Source organism: Heliangelus exortis, chromosome 3 (genome assembly GCF_036169615.1).
Source record: "Heliangelus exortis chromosome 3, bHelExo1.hap1, whole genome shotgun sequence".
Classification (NCBI taxonomy): Eukaryota; Metazoa; Chordata; class Aves; order Apodiformes; family Trochilidae; genus Heliangelus; species Heliangelus exortis.
In genome coordinates, this window is record NC_092424.1 from 35,605,009 (window position 1) to 35,624,857 (window position 19,849).

The window sequence follows — 19,849 nt, forward strand, 5'->3', positions numbered from 1 at the left end:
ACTTCATACCCCAGAGCTCATCATTTTGCTGCCTGGAGTCAGCTGTAAGAGACGTTAAGATATCGGCTGTATCTTGAACCCACCCATCACAGAAAAGCAGAAAGAAACTTCCTGCAGCCACACACTTAGACAGGAACCTGTTCTTCAGACAGCCAAAGTTCCTCACTTCATGTACACATGAGGAACTAGCAGCAGTGGTCACAACTCTGTATCCTCCACGCAGCAGAGCAGGACTTAGGTCCCCCAGGTGAGCTACACTGAAGATTTCCTCACTGCCATTCCCACACCCCTATCAAAGTTAGCCAAGGTCTTGCAGAAGCAGTGCCCTAAACCTCTGGACTGTACTGTGCAAGAGATGGCTTTCAGCTCCTGCAGCAGAAATGAACCTGCCTGGCAGAACAGACATTGCTTAAAATGCAGAGCAGGAATGGGGAGCAGAGAGGCTCTTCCTGTTTGCACAGGCACTCTCCAGGAAGAAAGAATCACTGGTCCCAGCTCTGAGAACAACTGGTCCAAACACCAGCTCATTAAATGCACCACAAGCCCTGAGGCCAGGCAGCATATCCTGGACTTTCCTCTACCTCATCTCCAGCTGTCCTTCAAAAGAAGGAAGCTGTGAAGACAGGCCCAATCACATAAACCCCTGTTGGGTGAGTTTCAAGAGTGCCTCAAGGAGCTTCAGCAGAAGAACAACCAGCTTCTACACAGAGAAATGTTTGAACTGCATATTCAGATGGTCACTGCTGCAAGATGAGGGTGTTTCTAATCATGCTCAGCAACAGAGAATGATAGCAATAGATTTACTAAAGCACAGTACAGAGATTAAGGGACCCTTCTTCTTACTGTCCATTCTGACACCATGTCTGACAACTCTACGTAAAGTTGGCCAATAAAATTATTTCTTGACATCACAGGAACAACTGAGACTCAATTAATTGAGTCAGGGCCTTGGTCGTCTTGTAAATCAAGAGAAGGACAGAATATATACAGAGTAGAAAGTCTGCATAAGTGTGATTTTTTAAAAAAATCAGATGTTTTTTCCTTGTGCACTCAATACTACTAAATCTTGTCCAATACTGCCTGCCTTGTCCACTGCAACACATACAAGAAGCAAAACAAGGTGTTCTCCCATGTATGATGTTACACTGGCAGTGCTAGATGCTCATCTTCCCATGCTTGGAGATGTTTCACGAGTACCCCACTGTTCCGAGTCACTCCATGTCACACTCTAATAAAGAAAACCAGTTCATCACTTGTTATTCCCACTTCCCAGTTTTTGGGCTGCTAAGGAGGCACCACAGACAAAAGTGAACATGCTACTCTTCAGTTTGTGTGTCCTGAGGACTGGCACATTGGTGCCTGAAGAACGAGCACATTGCAAAAGCATTGTGTTTCCAGTGGCAAGATGGATGGGAAAAGTGCCAGCCACTGGTTGTAACCCTTTTGTCATGCCAATTGCTGGCTGCTATGAGGATGAACATCAGCTACCTCTTTAGAAAAAGTCCTGCATCTCATAATTCCAGATGGAGGAGGAATGATTCATACCCACATAAGCAATGCTAGAATGATGGCTGAAGAGAAAACATTTTCTTTTTGTTTTCTGTTACAGACATGCTCAGGGGGCCCTAATCACAGCAAAAATTGAAGACCATGTGCCCCAAGGAACGCATGTGCAAAACCCCAATGCTACTTCTCACCAGCCCTGTCAAGCCTCATGTTGAATTCACACACACCACATGCCTCATTCCCCTGCTTTCTCATTTTCACAGCATTTCCCCACACAGAACATGACAGAATAACCCCACTTACACAGCCATCACATCACACTGTGACAAATACAGGGGAAAGCATCCAAGAGACGGATCAGGTGTCAGGAGCTCCAAACTGACCAGGGACTGACTTGTAATGCAGAAGCAAAGCAAAGGATCTCTTTTCTTTCCAGACACACCAGGGACCAAACCGCACACATTTACTAGGCCTAGATGGCTGATAAATGCAGAATAGACAGAAGGCTCAGCAGTCAGAGCACTTGTCTGCATGGTGCCCTTTTCTTTCAGGGAGGCCACTGCACACATCCTTCTCCCCAGCTCACCTGTACATCACCTGTACATCATCTTCACCACACGCTAGCACTCCTCTCAAGGGCCCTGCACCCTGGGAATCTCATCCTGTTTCTCAGTGCTAACCTGTAAATTCCCACCTATTTACTTTCCTCTGGCCTGTCTCAGATTTCTGAAGGCCTTGGAGCAGAGATGAACCACAACCATCTGGAAAGTACCTGGAATATCCTGAGTCCTACTGCAAGTAAATAAACAAACAGCAATGCATAAGCACGCAATACATATTCAGCCAAGCGTATAGCAGTCATCTCTGACAACAAAAGCAAGGGCAGTACCTTCTTCCTACAGATAGAGGTAGGAAAATCTACACTTTGGTGTACATTCACTGCCTAGGAAAACATTCAGATTTGCCTTTCCTGCCACCCACTTCCCACCTTCCCCCATCACGTTATCCATTTCTGAAATCCATGCCCCACTTTTTATTGCAAATTATTCTTACCAGTTGTGTAGCATGGCAGAAAACCTTCAGAAACATGCAGGCAGACACTGCCTATGTAGCTTTTTCGTTTCATAGGAGCCTTTCACAACAGCCTGGTGCAGAGGCTGGGAGGATCTGGTAACCTTGCTCAGCAGGACTCCCATGGTGGTGACCCTTTCCTGAAGGGTGGAAGATGCATTCACCTAATGCTACTTCCTCTCTTTGTAAAAGAAGGATTTTTCCTTCATCTCTCATTAAAGCCAGGAAAAAGTGTGTAAATGGGAATTTTTCCTCTGCCATTTTCCAACCTGAAGAAATGGGACTTGGGGGTGGTGAAGGGGCTAGAGGGAGCACCTGAAGTCCAATGCAGACCTTCTTTCCCACCCTGTTAAGATGTAATATAGGCTGGTAATTGCCCCTGTTTCTTCAGAATCAAGGTTCAAGTGAGGAAGAAAGGGAAAGGAAAAAGAAAATAACAAAACATACAATACAGACAAGCCCCAGAGATAGTAAGGTTTCTTAACTTTTCTTGGGTAAGGAGCACAGGTTCCTTTTGTAGCTCTTGCAAGTCAAGTCCTACATGTTTTTTCACTCAAGTCCTACATGTTTTTTTCACTCTAATAAGGAATCTGGATCTGTGGCTTTCCCATAGAACTAGTAAGGTCTGAACTCCACACTGGGGTGGGAGAATAAAACCAAAAAACCCCAATGCAACAACAAGCAATTTAAACATGGAGTGCTACCATCTTGTTTAATAGTATGTTAAGAACTCAACTGCAAGGCTGTCATGGCCAGTGAGGGAAATAAATCAGGAAGATACAGTAATACTCACTAGCATGCAATTAGTCACTGCTGTAAGCACTTTAGCTCTGGATTTTTTGGATTATAACATTTCAAACACTGTTGTTTTATAGGAATGATATGACAGTTGTCCAAACACCACAATCAAATTATGCTGCCAGGACATTTGGGCAATGGATTATCACAGCAAAGGAAATGGATTATCACAGTTTTTATTCTTAACAAAGGAAGACTATCTCATATTGAAAATGGCAGGGGGAAGAGTAAAAGATTACACCTGAGATTTTTGGTTTTTTCTTTTGCTTTTGGACTTTCTAAGATAGGAAACGCTACAAAAAATCTGCCGATGAAAAAGACAAATTGCCTTTCCCTGGAATTTGTACAGAAATATCTGAAAACAGGTAACAAATTAAAAATATTGCAAATCAAAGGGCAGTTAAAACAGCCACCTTGTGTTGGCTGAATGCTGGGAGGATGTCCTATTCCTGGGCATTTTCCCACTACATATCTGGCTGCTCTCTCTTTCACTTGATATCAGGAAACAACCATCATTGCCACCAGGCCTAGAGACCTCAGCTCTTTACTATCAGGTATGTTATGTTCCCTCTGACAGGAAGGGTGACTGCTTATCTTCCAAAACCTTCAAATTAGTAGGTTCAGCAAAGGATTGGTGTGTTCACCTTAAGGTTTTCCTTTAAAGAGGTTTAACAGTTTAAAGATTCTCTTAAAAAGGCTGCATTTTTACCTGTACATCACCACAGAAAACCTATCTCATTTTATACCTTTGTTCTCACATTGCATCACAAACCAAATATTAACTTCTTTAACAAATCTTGTTTGGTTGGGTTTTTTTTGTTTGGTTGGAATTTTTTAGGGTTTTTTAGGGAGTATTTTGGTACCTTCAACACATACATACATTTGGTGAATAGTACTCAGGAGGCCCCAGTTCTGACCTCATTTTCTTCAACAATAACTAAATATTCCAGCACAGGATGAGGGAAAACCCACTAAGTCTTAATAATACCCCTGCAATGTAGTCTGAGGGGTTGTTTGTAGCCACGACATATTAAAGATAAGAAAAGACTAAAGGAGAGAAGACAGATGAATAAATAGAAGCAGAAGAACCAAAAAAATTTATAGAACCAAGCTCCACAAAGCAAAGCAGAAGCAAAAAACCTGCTTTGCTACAGGAGAGGGAATGCATCTGCAGCTGGTCACACCTAAGTATTACTCCTGGCTGTGGTCCTGACTCCAGGATGACAGCACCAACTTGTGTCACACCTCCAACTGGCTCACCCTTCATGTTTTTCTTTCAGACTATGGGTCAGTGGTGGTGAACCTTTTCCTCGCCAAGGGCAGAGGACAATAAATGTTACTGGCATCAAATACCTCAACATGTGCCACTGCAGGACAGCAACACAACCACTCACCATACCAAATCCAAAAGTATGGGTCACAAAAAACAGGAGCTGGATGCCAGTCCTCCAGATTTCACATCCCCACTACAAGGTTTTTAAGGAAGGATCAGTTGCTATCTACTTGTTCTCTGTGTAGAAGAGCAGTGTTATTTGGAGCTGTAATAAGATTCTGTAACAAGCAGTAACACTGGTAGTTGATTAAGACTAGCTAGAAAAACATGGGTGGAAATAAGTAAAAGGAATCAAAAACTATGACAGAGAAGGAATTCAATAGGATAGAAAGAAGAAAAGTAAATAATGAAAAGATATTTAGAAGAAAGGAAATAAATAAGAGACAAAAAGTGAAAAAGGCATTCACAGGAATACCTGATGTCTTTTTTTTAAATAAGAATGTTGAATTTGGATAATCAAACAAGCAGTATCTTCTTTTGCCCCACAGCAAGTATATTAATATAGACGTGTAAAGAGGAAGAATCCAAGCTCTCAATGCACTTGTTCACAGAACTAATGCTTTAATCATATTAGTAACAGCTTATGAAAAGACAGCAAAAGGACTACAATTCCTTCTCTATCTAGAAGCTACTTCTAGATAGTCACCGTCACTACTATAATTTTACAGTTATGAAAGACTTTATCCTTGTTATTTCTTAGGACTTTCTTCCTTATTTCACACGGTAGGAGCTAAAAAGGTTTTGTGCAAGTTCAGATGAGACCTCTTCATCCCTGTTGGTTTCCTTTTTTATTTTCATTTCTGTGTTCTTGAAGTGTCCTTAACTGGATATCCCTGGCAATGCCAGAGATACAAAGTACCAAAGTACTGTGTAACTCTACAGCTACAGGCAAATATGTTAGAGAATCAGGAATTTACTTGCATACTACATTACTCCAACTCCCCCACCCTTCCTGTGACTTCACCTGCTCATGATCATTAGGAAAGCAGAGTGTCATTTCTAAGCTGTAGCTGAGCACTAAAAGCACCATGCTGGCCCTCGCTGGCTCAATTTAATGAGAGATTAGCAGAAACAATAAAGCACAGGGAGAACATAAACATAATGTTGCCAGTTTCTCTGTTAAAAAAAGGTTTGGGTTACCAAAGAGATAAGAGGAAGGCTGCCTATTTTATCTGTGCAGCCGGACAGACAAGTTTACATTCGCTGGAACCACGCCCCCATCAGAATTCCCTCTGAAATGTCAACACGAACCATATTATTAATTTTCCAAGTTGCTGACCTTTACTGTTGCCAGCATCATAAATCTGGCATTTTGAACTGTTTCTGTTCATACAAGAACATGCTCCGCACGCCTCACCACATCCAAACTCTGTACAAACGCTGCTCACATGTCACAAAACAGATGCTCGCTGCAGCGTCCCTGAAGAGCTGCTGAGTTGGACCTTCCTAGTTCCAGAAAGTCCACCAGATTACCATCACTTATGCTACCCACCACAAAAGCAGGCAGGCCTCCTAGGTTCCCCCAAAGCCCTTACAAAGTCTTTGTTTTTCAGAGTATTTTATCAAGGCTCATAGCAGGCAGATATTTTGAAAGAAAAAGAATTGATTACGAAGTTTACTTTCAAACAGGAGGGGGAAAAAACCCAACAACCATAAAGTCCTTGGATTAGAAGACAGCAGTTCCCATTTACTGTTCCTCCCAATTAAAATGTTTTTTTCCTAGATCATCAGAACTTCATGCATCATACATGATACACAAGTGCTCGAGATAAGGCTGTCGATCTGCCATTTCTCTGTAAGCATTTAATGTGATGAATGATCTGGTTACTTGTCTTTCTGGTATAAAAGCAGGAGAAGCTTTGAGACAAAGAAATAAAGGCCAATGCATATTACAGATCTTACAGTGATTAATATTAGCCCTCCTGACTCACATCTCTAAAAACAGTTAAGGTCACTATTTCGCTTTTATTTTTACTGTGGATTGCAGTACATCTCCTCAGAAGCCTGCAAACAGTTGAGATAATTTAATTTAGAGCAGAAAAGAGCATGTCAGGAACATACAGCATTTAGGTGACAACAAACAATGCCACACTACCATGTCATAAGAAAAATAAATGACCTTCACTCTTGCCTCTGCTGAGAAACCGACACACTTGAAGCCACATGCAGGCCAGGACACCAGTGTGGTTTCTGAAAGACAATCTAATAAATAAAGATTTTAAAGAGTTTTTAAAAAAATTAAATCTGACTACTTATTGTCTGAACTGAAAAATCTGCCTTTCCGAATCAAGTAATGGTTTGGCAAGCCTGCACGAAAAGCAGACAAACAAAAAGCATCTTTTCCTTTAAAAATGGAATCTGCAATAAGAAATCAGCATTTTATTGATTTCCATAATACCATCTCCACAGCTTAACAAACTCACTCAGCTGCTAATGCTAATTCACTGATGCTATGGAGCCTCCCCATATAATTACATACCCTCCACTTCTCTGAGCCCCAGGGCACTGTTTCCAACTTTCCAGAGGACCACTGCACCCAAAGTAGAAACAAAAACCCCTCTCTTTTATTACCAATAGCAAACTGCAAACAAAATTTTGCTTTTCTCCATGGGAAATTAGAGAGACTTAATTTTCAAGATAGAGAATAATCTGCCAGTCTGTATATATTTTCAGATTTTGTATCATGACAACAAACTCTCATTTGAACACTTTTCTCCATCCCTTTTTTTGCCTTCTGGGGAGTGCTCGACAAATAAATATTGCAACAATTACAATTTCTGGGGAGAGATCCTACAGTCCTCAGCTCAAAGTGTTTCATTGGGGTGATTCAGAATCAGACATCGAGACTTTTGTGAATGTCACTATAATTAACATTATTTAAAAATAGTAGAATGTTGCCAATGCTGAAGAGAATGTTTTATAAATTAAGGCATATTTAAAAAATATTTCAGTAGGTTTTGCTTTAAAAAAACAACAAACAGAACACTGGTACACCTTCTAAACCAAACTAAAGAAAGACACATTCTCTGAATCTAAAATCCAAAATGTCCTAAATAATTAAGTGAACTTTGCCATTTTTCTCCATCTCTAGAACAAATTCAGCAATCCCCAACCAACCAGACAGCTCCAGTGTACTTCAGTGAGAGTTTTGCTCGATTAGGGACTGCAGAATTTGGCCCAATTAATCTAATACTGTCTCTGTGGAAAGAATGTGGTGGAACTCTGCAGTGTAAATACTCTCCCCCAATGGCTGTACCTAGCCCACTTTTTTGCTCCCCCTTTTCAATCTGATATTTCAGATCTAACTGTACTGTATTCACCCTCTTCGTGAAGATCCAATGTGCCATTTAAGCTAAAATAGCTGGATTTTGTTATAGCTTCCCATGCACATATTAATTTGGAACTGGTGAATGTCTTTTCTCTGAGAATGGTGAAATGTGTTCAACAAACAAGTTGACAGTATCAATACAGAGTTGGAGAGCCTCTAAAAACAATCTAGTTTGCATAATTAATGTTAATTACAATGACATCTCAATCAGTGACAAAAGCTTAGCAATGAACACAGTCATATGAGGAAGTGAAAACATGAAACAAACATGAAAGCATTGTGTGTTGTTCTGAAAGAATATCAAGCAAACTTTCAAGAGATTTATAAATAAGAACATAAAGGCAGAAGACAGTTCTGCTTTGTTAGACATATTTTCTTTACAGGCTGCTCAGTATGGAGCTTTCTTTTGAGATTGCAGTAAGACAGTGGATCTGAGCTGTGGACATACCAGATAATATTATCTTTCTACAACATCACATCCAAGCCATTATCAACTTCTTTAAAGAAAAACAACTGAGGGCCTGATCCTGCTGCCAGTGATTTCAATAGCAAACATTTAAACAATGCAGCGTGAATGTCTTGGGGGGGGAGGGAGGGAAGGGGAGGGGAGGGCATCTGGAGAAGGAGGGTAAGAAAAAAACCAACCCCAACTTGAACACCGCATGTAAGCATAGAGGAATTTCAGGACAAGATAATGAATTCTTCAACAATCTTTTCCCTGTTTTCCATAGCAACAAGGGAAAGCTAAACAAACAGAAAACTTACCTGCCCAGTAGCACAGAAGTCTTAAGGTTTGGTTTTTTTTTTTTTTTTTGGTAAGGTGACTTAACAGAGCAGCTTTACATTTAATCCTCAGAAGTTTCCCCGGAAAAAATAGTTATCCAATATATTCTTATTTCAAGGAAAGGGGAAAAAAAAAAAAAGAAAAAAAAAAAAAAAAAGAGATAAGTGCCACTCTACCTCACCCAGATTGGTACTGTAGTACACAAGTAGTCATACAAGCATCGCAGGGAGTACTTGCGCAGTAAAGTACCACTCAGCGTTGAGTCAGGGTGGTGTAATTGGGTCTGATGAGAGAAGGAATCGGCGCTTCTCACGTCACTTCTATTGGGGCCTTTCTGAAAACACGAGTTTCTTGATTACTTTTCGCATTAATGCAAATCTGCTCCGTTAAAGTTAATGAAGTCAGACGGGTGCTAAACTAGTACCAGAGGAGAAGATGGCCCACTTCGTATTGATTTAAGAGTCGATAACTCAAAGAGCTCTCACAAAGGAAAAATCACAGACATTTAGGAAGTTTATGGGTTATGCTGATAGAGTTACTCCTTGGGATAAAGACCGATTTATCAATTTGGTATCAATCTCAGGGCTGATTTTTTGTTTGTTTGTTTGTTTCCCCTACCTCTCTTTATGGATAGAAGCAAGACAAGACTTGTTAATGGCTTCATTTCCTCTAGAAATTTAATGATTTTAAGCATACTTAAGACTACATTTAACTAGTAGCTGACTATAATCATAGTTTACTACCTCTTATTTACAAGAGTGCTTGCCTTAAAAAAAGAAACTTCACACGGAGGATTCTCAGAATGATGCTGGCCTTTCCTCTTTACAAAAGTTCAGTAGATTTATTTTTCAGATGCCTGAGAAAGATGATTTTTGAGTGCTATGAGGTTCGGTAAGCCCTCAGTTCAGCAATTAACTTTCCATTTGATATGAATTACAAAGATCGAGCAATTAATATTAATAACTAAACCCAGCAGATTACTAAGGCTTCAGACACCCTGTGTATGGAAACGCTACTGTACTTGCTGGGGTTTTCCATGTACCTGTTTTATTTTAGCTGCTCTGAACGTACAGCACACAAGAATGTACACCACATTCTCGTTTCTAAAAATACATTAAGGAAGAAAAAGAGAGAAAAAAATCAATAGCAATGAAACAGACATGACCATTTTACATTAAGTACTCCCAGCATCATTCTAAGCCACCAGAACTCCCCACTGCGGCTTCACCCTACGATACACCCATTTTCCTGCCTCGCCAAGTCGAGCCTCGGTAATACCGAAACATCCAGGCACGACAGGGTGGGGAGGAGGCTGGTGCACCTGGAAATAAAAAAAGAAAGGATGGGTTTCCCTGCTTTTCCAAGAAGGACAGCAGCCAGAACTCGGTCCGGAGGGGTCTCGACCCCGGGCGGCTTTCGGGAGCCCCCTGCCCCCTGATCAACCTTTGCTCAGCCTCAACCGCGGTCTCAACCGAGGCGAAGAGGGGGGGGGGGAATAAAATAAAATTAAAATTACAATGCAATGTGTCATCGGCAGCATGACACACATTTGTAGTTGGCAACGAAGACGGGTTTTTTAATATAATCTTATTTCTCTCCCTCTTCCCCCCCCCTCCTCCCACTTCTTTTCCAGTCCGAGGGGGAAAGTACCTCCCCGGCCGGTGCCAGCCTGCGCTGTGAGGCGAATGCCCCCAACTTTCAAATAGTTGGCAGCCAGCGGAGGCACCCGCACCGACGGACAACCGGGGGCTGCCCCTGCAAAACATCCCCCACAAAATTCCTCCCTCCTCCTCCCCCAACACCTCCCACCCCCCCACCCCTCCCCAAGCCCCGGCAAGGCAGAAAGGAGCGAGCCCGGGAGGGCCGTGCAGGCACTCACCCGCTCCGGGGGTCTCCGCGGCGAGGGCCGTTGAGAATCGTTGCGGGGAAGCGCTGAGGGGAGCGAGGGGCGGCCAAATTTGGGGAGGGGGGGGGAAGGAGGAGTTGTCCACGGAAAGATGGGACGCGGCGGCGGGGGGGGCTAAGAGACAGCGGAGGGGCACACACGGGTAAAGAATTTAAACCGGAGGGGGGGAGCGAGGGGGGAAACGAATTTAAAATGAGCGTGCGGCGAGGCGCCGGGATGCGCGACGGAGGCGGCGGCCGGGCGCTGAGGCGGCTGTGCTCTATCCCATGCCGCTGCGGTGGCCCCGGGCGGCGGCGGCAGCCGAGCTGGTGGGGAAGTTGGGGCCGCAGCCGGCGGGGAGGATGTGACACCGTGACAAGTACGGCCCGCCAGCCATGTACCGGGGGAGGAGGCGGGGGAGGCGGCCGCCCGCGCGTAGGGGGCCGGGGCAGCCCAGGCAGCGCCGCCCGCCCGCACACGGCATTTAACGGCGCTGACGGGCCGCGCCGTGACTCACACACGGGAGTTAGTCACAGGGCGGGACCGGGGAGAGGTGGTGGTGGCGGTGGTGGCGGTGGGGAGGCCGCCCCGCCCCGCCCCCCGGGCGCCCCGCCAGCCTACGGGATGCCGCGTCCCGGGTGATTGACGCGTCGGGCGGCCAATGAGCGCGCGTGCCTGCCGCCAGCGCTGGAGCGGCCCCCTTCGGCCCAGTGAGTCTTCTGAGGACACTGCCGCGAAGTGTTGGGGAGGGCTGGAGGAACCCCCGCGGGGCGGGAGCTGCGCCCTGAGCCTGCTGCGGCGGCCAACCGGGATTGGGGATTGGGTTGATGGGCGGTCCGGTTCGGTCCAATCAGAAGGGTGCGGGAGAAGGAGAAGAAGAGGGAATAAGGGGGGGGGGGAGAAGAGGCGCTTTCTCCCGCCCCCTCCCCGGGAGCTGGTCACGCAGGGAGCGGAGGGCGGGGGAGGGAGCGTGACTGGAGCCGGCGGGCGGCCCGGCCCGGGGGAGGAGCGAGGGCCGGGGGCTGAGGGCGCCGAGCCGGCCCTGAGGGCGATGGGTGGGAGCGCCGAGGCGACTCCGGTGCGAGGACGCGGGTTACCTCAGGGAGCGGCGGGGGCGGGCACCGAGCGTACCGAGATGGGGGTTACCTCAGCGAGATGGGGGGGGGACCGAACTGTCCGGGTGGGGGTTACCTCAGTCAGCGAGGGGGGGTCGGGGTGGGCGGGGGCGGAAAGAGCGGCCCCGGAGCCGCTGAGACCCCGGGGGAGGGGAAGGGTTCGCCCCCCCGGGGCTGCCTGTGGAGCGGGGCGGGCGGGCGGGAGATGTCCAGAGCGGAGAGGGGCTCGGCCCCCGGGGCAGCGCGGCACAGCCAAGGTCGTTTCTCTCGGGAGGAAGGAGACGGGAGACGGGGCCTGCTCCGGGGGAAGCCGGTGCGGCCCCTCTGGGCGTGGAAGGACTGGCTGGGCACAGGGTGGGAGGTAAAAAGCCTGAGGTGGTGCGGGGCTCTGACTGCTGTGAAAGCCTCAGCTTCCCTCGCCCCAAAGAACCCCGGCGTTTGGAAGCGGCTCGGCGTGTGTTTGACAGGTGTCACGGCTCATGGGATGAATATTTCCACCTCGCCTCCCTCATCTTTCCCCCTTATTTAGTTCTGGCGTTTTTAGGTAACTAAGTGCATCTCGGCTTCTGCCGTGATGTCAAAAATTTGACCAGATGAAAAATCGTAGCATTGGGGGCTGTGCTACAAAGTGCAGTTCCTCTGGTCTTGTGGAGGGCAATTGACAGGAGCGGTACCAGCGGTGTAAAAAAGTGGTGTAAAAAAAGCAACGCTGTTTTCACAAATGATTAATATTGGGGGAATTTTGTCTTGGGTAGAGTGAGGAAGTAATGCCCGCTAGGAGTTTCCAACAAATACTGGAGTCTTACCAAAATTTAATCCCATGAAGGAAATTAAGATACTCAAATTGTGTTACCCAAATTGTGTTTCACCTCTTCATCTGTACAAACTAAGACCTGTTTTGTGGAGTGAAGGAGTAAAATATCTGATAGACTTCTGTAAGATGATGAGATAGCGCTATCAGAATAAGGGACTACGTTGGCATCTTCCCAGGCTGCAAAAATACACAGTTCTGTTTGCTTTAAAAACTCATTCCCTGGGTAGAGTGCTATAAATACAGATTTTTTTTTTCCTTATTTTGGCATCCTCAGCAATTGAAGAGCTGAAAAACTTTAACCTGCACTAATTTTTTTTTTTTTTTTTTTTTTTTTTTTTTTTTTTTTTTTTTTTTTTTTTTTTTCCTTCCACTTTAGAAATAGTGGGACTAATTACTGGGGTTTTTTTTTCCTGCTTGCTTTTATTGAGATCCAAGGAAGGGAGCTGGACTAAAGATTTCACAGCTCTGCATTTGAAGCAGCGGTGTTAAATCACACAACAAAAAAAATTGGCCTTCAGAGTCATGTCTTAGCATCTAAGGTCTCATCCTGCCAGCTCTGCTGTAGTCCATAGCATGTTGTGAGAAATCCAGGATGGTCAGTACTCAAATTGCTTTGATATGAACGCTGAAGAAAAATAAGACCTGTAAGGCCAGCATGTCAGGAAAAAAAAAAAAAAAAGGTGTCATACTGATTGAGGAGGGTTTGGCACACAGTAAATTTAAAGAAATTAGAAGAAATTAGCTATATATTAGAAGAAATTAGAAGAAATTAGCGGTAATATTTTATTTTACAATTTTACCCCCCAAATGCTGTGATTCATACCTGGCTTAATGCCTTTGGTTGCTCTTCCAGCACCACCCTCATCATGCTGAAGGTCCCAGGAGTTTCTTACATGTGGAATTCCTTGGGTACTGGCACTGCTCTGCTCATCAGCAGCACAAAGCCTGCATATGTCTTTCATTTCTAACATAATATTGGGCAAATAACATTGTTCCATAAGTACCCCATCTTGGTTGAGGGATTAATTTCAGCTAATCATTGGGAACAAAGGGTTTTTACACGCGATCCTCATAATTTGATTGGTAGCAAAATCCGAGAATTTAAGATCTGGGGGGGTTTTGGTTGTTTTCCCCCTGCCATAGGAAGAGGTTAAAACACTTGCAGGGTTCTGTGACCTTCAGCAACGTTCACACACTGATTCATGCACAGCGGCTTCCAAACACTGCACAAAAAGGGGGCTTTGCATGAGATCCTGTGCAATTTGACAAGTAAAGTGAAGAGCAGAGTGTTTACCATTTAGTGGCAGAGAGATAAATACAGATCTCATGTGAACACACCCCCCCTGTTCAGAAACCCAAAAGGGGTGGGAATTTCAGGGTAGATTGTAGTTTGTTGTTTGTTTTGGTTTTTTTTGTAGTTGCATCTTCTTCAACAGCAATATTCTGATGGAGCTAAGACAGAAATTGAGCTTGTGAATTTGGGCACGATTGCTTCTGGAGGGTGAAAGTCTGTAAGCAATCATCCCGTTCTGCTGCTACAACCTTCTACGGGGGCTCCGCGCGCGCGCAGTGCCGGAGACAGTCACTGAGGTAATATTTCATATAATCGTGGTGCTGCAGTTTTTCTTCAGGGCCAGGTGCTGGTGAGGAAGCAATTATATGAAGATCTCAGCTTTGACTTTTAAAAATCTCAATTTCACAGTTACAGAGAAAAGTTTGAAAACATGTCCTGCTGCCGAAGGTGGTTTTAGTTTGAGGTGGTTTGTTTGGTTTTTTTTATGAGTTTGGTTCTTTGGGGTCACTTTAGGAGCTCGTTTGCTTCAGCTGAACTGAGCTGAGCTACTCCTCGGTTAGACTGGGTTTAGAAATTACAGTGTTTCTTCCAAGCTGCTTACAATGAAACTGGTGCCTCTTGGACAAGGATCAACTCAGCAGGGAGAGCTGTCCCTGGCCTGGAAATTCGGTAGCTTACCCTCCGTAATTTGTGTGTGCTGCAAAACTCTGGTGGAAGGTCGTGCGTCTTGTGTTTGGCTCTGGCTTTACCTGGAAGTTTCCACAGCTACTGCTACAGAAGTCATTAGAGAGAAAAAAAATGAGCCACAAAACTCAAAGTAAAAGGAACTCTGGCAACCAGGTCTGCTCAAGGTGTGCCTGTATCCTGGGTGGGTCCCAGAAGCTTGGTGCAGCTCTCCCACTCATGAATGGGAAGGTAATTCCTCTGATGACCATGAATTTTAGGTTTCAAAGCCCAATTTGAATTGGGGTCCTGCAAGAGGGGCCTGATTCCTCTCCGCTTGCATCCATGCACATCTCAAGCAGTCAGGAGTCTCTGATCCCTATGCTGGTGACATAAACTTCACTTTCAGCTCCATCACTCAGGTAGTTTCAGGAAGCATGTATCGTATTCAAAGGAACAGTTGCTAAAAATATTTGTTCTTCAGAGCGTAACTGAGATGGCTTGGTAGATGGTTTCGCACAACGACCCCAAAGGCTGGATTTTCTACTGCATGATAGCTGTTTACAAAATATGGTTGTTTAGTTAGTTGTTTGCCTCAGGGAATACCTTTAAAAACCTTCAAATATGCACTTATAGGTGAATAAAAGCAGAGAATTTCCTTCAGCTGTGTTTTCTTTTTGAAAACATTCCAGTCAGTTAGATTAGCAGCGAGAAATGTTTATGGAAAGAATTTTAAGCCCGTTTTAGAGGGTATTCATGGAAAGCAAAATTTTATCTCAAAAACACAGTCATCTTACTCGGTGTTAATTTATGTTCATCAACTCAGGAAATAAAAAAAAAAACCCAGTATTATATGTCTGATTTGTTCAGGCTGTGTAGCTCTCCTGTTTATCCTGTCTCGTCTCTTTTTCTGCCGTGCTGCTGCCTATTCCTCTGCTGTGCCAGGGATGGAAAACTTAACATTTTATTTGTTCACTTCACACCTTCTGCATTTCCCTCTGAACACAGGGCTCCTTTCTTGAGCAGCAGTGAAAGAAAATTGCTATCACAAAGCAAACTTGGGGCCCCGGAATATAAAACCGCTCCCTGCAATATTTGGATTCCTTTGAAAACCATCTTCTGCCATATGTCTATAAACACTGTCCAGCTGCAACGAGCTTATAGAATCTCAGAGACCATCTGAATTTAGCAAAGAAATAACAATACTGTGTGTGCTGAGATACAGGCGATTTCTGTTTTAAACATTTCACTTAGATCTTCAGATACTACTCCTAATTCTTTCTCAGTCAGCGATTGTTTGGTAGAACTGGGAACAAAGGTGCACCAGTATAATACACCTGCATTTTTTAAATGTAATTAATCTTTCTAAATAGTTACAAATTATTTGGTTTAATAGAGGACATATAGTGGTGTCATTTAAAAGACTGACATTTAAGTTTAATGTCATTACTACCAACACATAATCAGGCTAATGTGTAGGCTTCAGCAGTTTAGCATCACGTTCCTGATCCCCTTACTTAGCAAAGAACCAAGAGAAGCCCCAGAGCTCTTGTTGCAAGAAAACAATCCTTCCTTCATCTAAAGGAATAAAGATCTGTAATAGTTTTTCTCCTGCAAAGCATGCCATCTACATGCCTGTTTGTAAACTGCTCCTACACCTTATTGCCTCTGTTGGTTAATGCTTTTGTCTGTCTAGCGTCCCTATGTCCCCACACAACACTGTCAAACACCAACTTTTTATGTAGTTTTCAAACTCTGATTACTTTTCTAATAGCTTGTAAGTACTTCTGCTCAAACAGCTTTATTGCCTGGTTTACAAACATTTCTCATGTAATATCTGAATGCATAATGCTCTGAATTGCTTGTATTTTTCCACTACCAGAAACCACGTGACATTTATTATATTGAATTACAATTCTGAACACTTTGCTTCTAAGTCCAAAGTCCAAACCACAGTTTAAATATAGTCTTAGCAGCTAGAAGAACTTTTACCTGGGCCTCTGAAATGCCCAATGGGTATTTGTTTGCAGGCTTCCACAGCCAAGTGTGCTGGAAGCACAAGGATTACCTGTAGAACCCTGGTATTGCTGGTTGTCATCTGACTGCAGCCTGTGTAAGGCAAAGCCCATATGGTTTTTTTCTGGAGTGGCAGAACTGGAACACTAGCAAAAATACCATCAGTAATAACAATGAACCAAGCACAGTTCCTCCAAGTACCTGTAGGAGGGATGCTTTGGCTCATGAGAGCAAGATTTGATTGTAGCAAATACTTGGTGAGAAAATTACAAACATTAAAGAAAACTAAGCTGCACGTGGCCAAGCATGCTGAATTCAATTTATTGTTACCCACCACCACCATTCCTTACATGCTGGTGCTGGCAAAATTGGGGTATAAATGAATGATTTTGGTCATATGGCAATCTGGCAAAGCACTTTTAAATTTTAATTATGCTGCAGATAGGTCAAGGCTGGATCCACATCAGTGAAGGGGTGTCCTGGTTTCAGGCGAGTGGTATCCAGTAACTTGAGGTAGATATCTGTAATCTGGAGCCCATGGATGTGAACTTTCATGCCTGACTGAGACCCTGCTATGAAAGATGGAAATCTGCCATCTTGAAATTGATGAACTTTTGTGCAGAAAGATGGACTAAGAATCTGTCTTTCTATCTATAGATTTGGAGACAAAAAGCAGTAGTGACCTGAACATGTCAGAAATGGCATGGCGTGAGGGGTGGAATGTCCTGGTTTGAGGCAGGACAGAACCAATATTCTTTTTAGAAATTTCACTTTCCCAAGAAGTCTCTTTTAAGTGACTGCACTTTCTGAAATTAACAGCATGTTTCCCAGTCACTGTCTGCTTCTAGCACTGATAATACTCAATATTTAGAGTTACTATGGGAGAATGGTATGCAGAACCAAGGTCACTGGTTCTGCTAAACTTCTTATGTGCCAGAAAAAAAGGGCAGGGTAGACAAGTGACCCAAAATTCACCAAATGTGGGATTCCATCTCATATGCATCATACAAAGCTGAAGACCCATAAGGGTCAATCTCTCTTCATCCATGGCCGGCATCCTGGGAGAGCTCCATCAGTTCTGCTTTTCACCCCAATCCATGCATTCCTAAATGTGTGTGTTCCTGAATCCAGTTCCCATCTGCTGGTCAGTCCAGGAGTCAAGTCTGGGACTTTATCAGGGCCTCAAGTGTTGATGTCAGTGTTATCCAGGGGGGGAAGTGTTATATTGGGTTTGTATATATTGGTAGATATTTCATTATTTTGTTGTACATCTTTACCATTTCAGTAAAGCTGCGTGGCTTAGTTTCCAGCCCCTAAGTCTCTCTCCCTTATTCTCTTTCCCTTTCTGGGAAGAGAGAGGGGTTAATAGCATCTGTCATTCGTTTGATTGCCAGCCCAGTGTTAAACCTTGACAAGGGATAATTTGTTTTCATGGTTTATGAATGTGCCTCTCCAAAACTGGAGTGCCAGGAACTGGAGAATAAACCAAAATATTCCTGTGTAGCCTGTCTGTTCTGATCTACTTTAAAAACAGCCTTCCAGAGGCATCCTGAAATATTACTGGCTTATCCCACATTTCCAGGGTGACCATGCAGTTCTCAAGGCAGGGCTGGAGCACGTCCAAGTTGAGAAGGATGCAAAACCCAAGTGTCCTGGCTGCCAGTTGTGGCACAGTATTCAGCGTGCCAAGAAGAATCTGGATGTGCAGGAGGGGATCCAAGGGGAATCCGTATGTGCTGATCTACCTCTGGAAAAGGGTCTGTAGGTTTCCAGCTATGCAGAAGAGTGGTGTGAGGAGGAAGGACGGTGGGTTATGTGGCTTTTCAGTATCACACCACACAGCCTCTGGCATGGTCAGATGAGAAGGGCTGCTTTCCTTCTGCCAGGACATTTCTCATCCCTTTCCCAGCATCTTGTTTTTAACCAGCAGCAGCCTGCTCACCTTAGCAGGGACAGCAAACACTGTTTTGTGAGACTTCTAAAGGAGCTGCATAACAATAAGAATTTTGAATAAGAACCCAGTTGTCTGACCTACAGAGCCCATAAGATAGGGTCATGATGCTGTTCCCAGACAGATATCTGTAGCACGAGCCTCGCGCACATCAAGGTTTAAAAACATGATCAGAAAATTGTGAAGGGATGGGCTTGTCAAGAGGAGGTGACATGCTTTTGTTTTGAGGCCAAATGTTAAGCACCATCCCTAAGTGCAGCTATAGATCTTGAATTATTGGTATCCTTTTCCAAGGAGGTACTTTCTAAAAATAAAAATAACTATAAAAGAGCATAATACATTAGCTGTGGGAGGAGCTGGGCATGCAGTTCCTCTCTAAGGAGAAAGACCCAGGCCCTGTTTGTTCTCTTCCATCACTGCAAGCCTCAAATTCCCCAGGAGATAGGGCTGGGATTGGGGCTGTACACCCCTCCCCAGCAGCAGTCAGAGACAGTCTTGGAGCTTGCAAGTTGAACTAGATAAGCATGAAGCTCAGTGCCACACAAAAACAGAGAGGTGAAGCGATTTACTTAAAGATAAGACCCATCTCTGCCAAGAAGGCACCTCCACCCCTTGATTGCTTTGTGTCTGTGGTGCTGCAAGGAACTCCAGTCTGTCAGGTATGGTAATGGTTAATTCAGTGAGAAAGCAGAAGGAAAATGTCTTGCTACAGATTTAATTCCCACAGTTGCCTTTTCTTACCTCTGCTGTAAACCTGAGGGCCTGCATGCAGGCAGGAGTATTTCTGTTAGAAATGCTTCTGACAATAAATATTGTGAAAATCAGCATTGTTTTCTTAAAAAAAATAAAGAAAGAATGGATGTGCACCTCCGGTGACCTCTATTTTTCACTTCACTGAACTGATTACAAATGGCTTTAGTTCTCCATCAATACCTTTGCTGTGGACACTTTTCATTGTTTTTACCTCACTACCTATATCCTGTCGTACTGAATTTTTTCCTTCACGTTTCCAAACGCTGCCTTTGACCCAAGCTGTGCTCCTGCAACACAGATTCAAAATTTATTGCTGTGGTTATCCATGCTTGAAGGAGCACCCAGGTTCGAAGCACAGGTACCTCTTTCATCTACAGCTCAGCTTGGTCCTCATCAACTCATCCAACAGCACAGGAACAGGGGTAGGGGCTGGAGACACAGGAGAGGCTGACAAGGCTGCTGGACTGGTGTGTCTGTCTGTCCTTCAGACAGGGAGCGTGGGAGCTGGAGCCTGGCCCTGCTGCAGTCAGGAGAGCAT

The 19,849-nt window shown here is 44.3% G+C and overlaps 1 protein-coding gene and 1 long non-coding RNA gene across 6 annotated transcripts in view; one reads left to right on the forward strand and one right to left on the reverse strand.

The window, feature by feature from the left end:
• SERTAD2 (SERTA domain containing 2) overlaps positions 1-11,191 on the reverse strand; it is an 87,574-nt gene extending 76,383 nt beyond the window's left edge. The window contains exons 1-2 of one of the 3 annotated variants that reach the window (XM_071740195.1): positions 10,700-10,821; positions 8,997-9,154 (exon numbers count right to left, since the gene is read on the reverse strand). The gene's annotated coding sequence lies outside the window, so the exon portion shown is untranslated. Of the gene's footprint in view, positions 1-8,996; positions 9,155-10,699 lie in introns of all 3 variants that reach the window. The other 2 variants (XM_071740194.1, XM_071740189.1) reach the window with 2 other exon arrangements.
• A 53-nt stretch (positions 11,192-11,244) lies between these two features.
• LOC139794496 (uncharacterized) lies at positions 11,245-19,421 on the forward strand. 3 transcript variants are annotated; one of them, XR_011725149.1, is made up of 2 exons: positions 11,245-11,415; positions 14,053-19,421. It is a non-coding gene; the product is annotated as an uncharacterized lncRNA (long non-coding RNA). The 3 variants fall into 3 exon arrangements; XR_011725148.1 differs by lacking the exon at positions 11,245-11,415 and adding an exon at positions 12,049-12,364; XR_011725150.1 differs by lacking the exon at positions 11,245-11,415 and adding an exon at positions 12,049-12,181.
• The last annotated feature ends 428 nt before the right edge of the window (positions 19,422-19,849 follow it).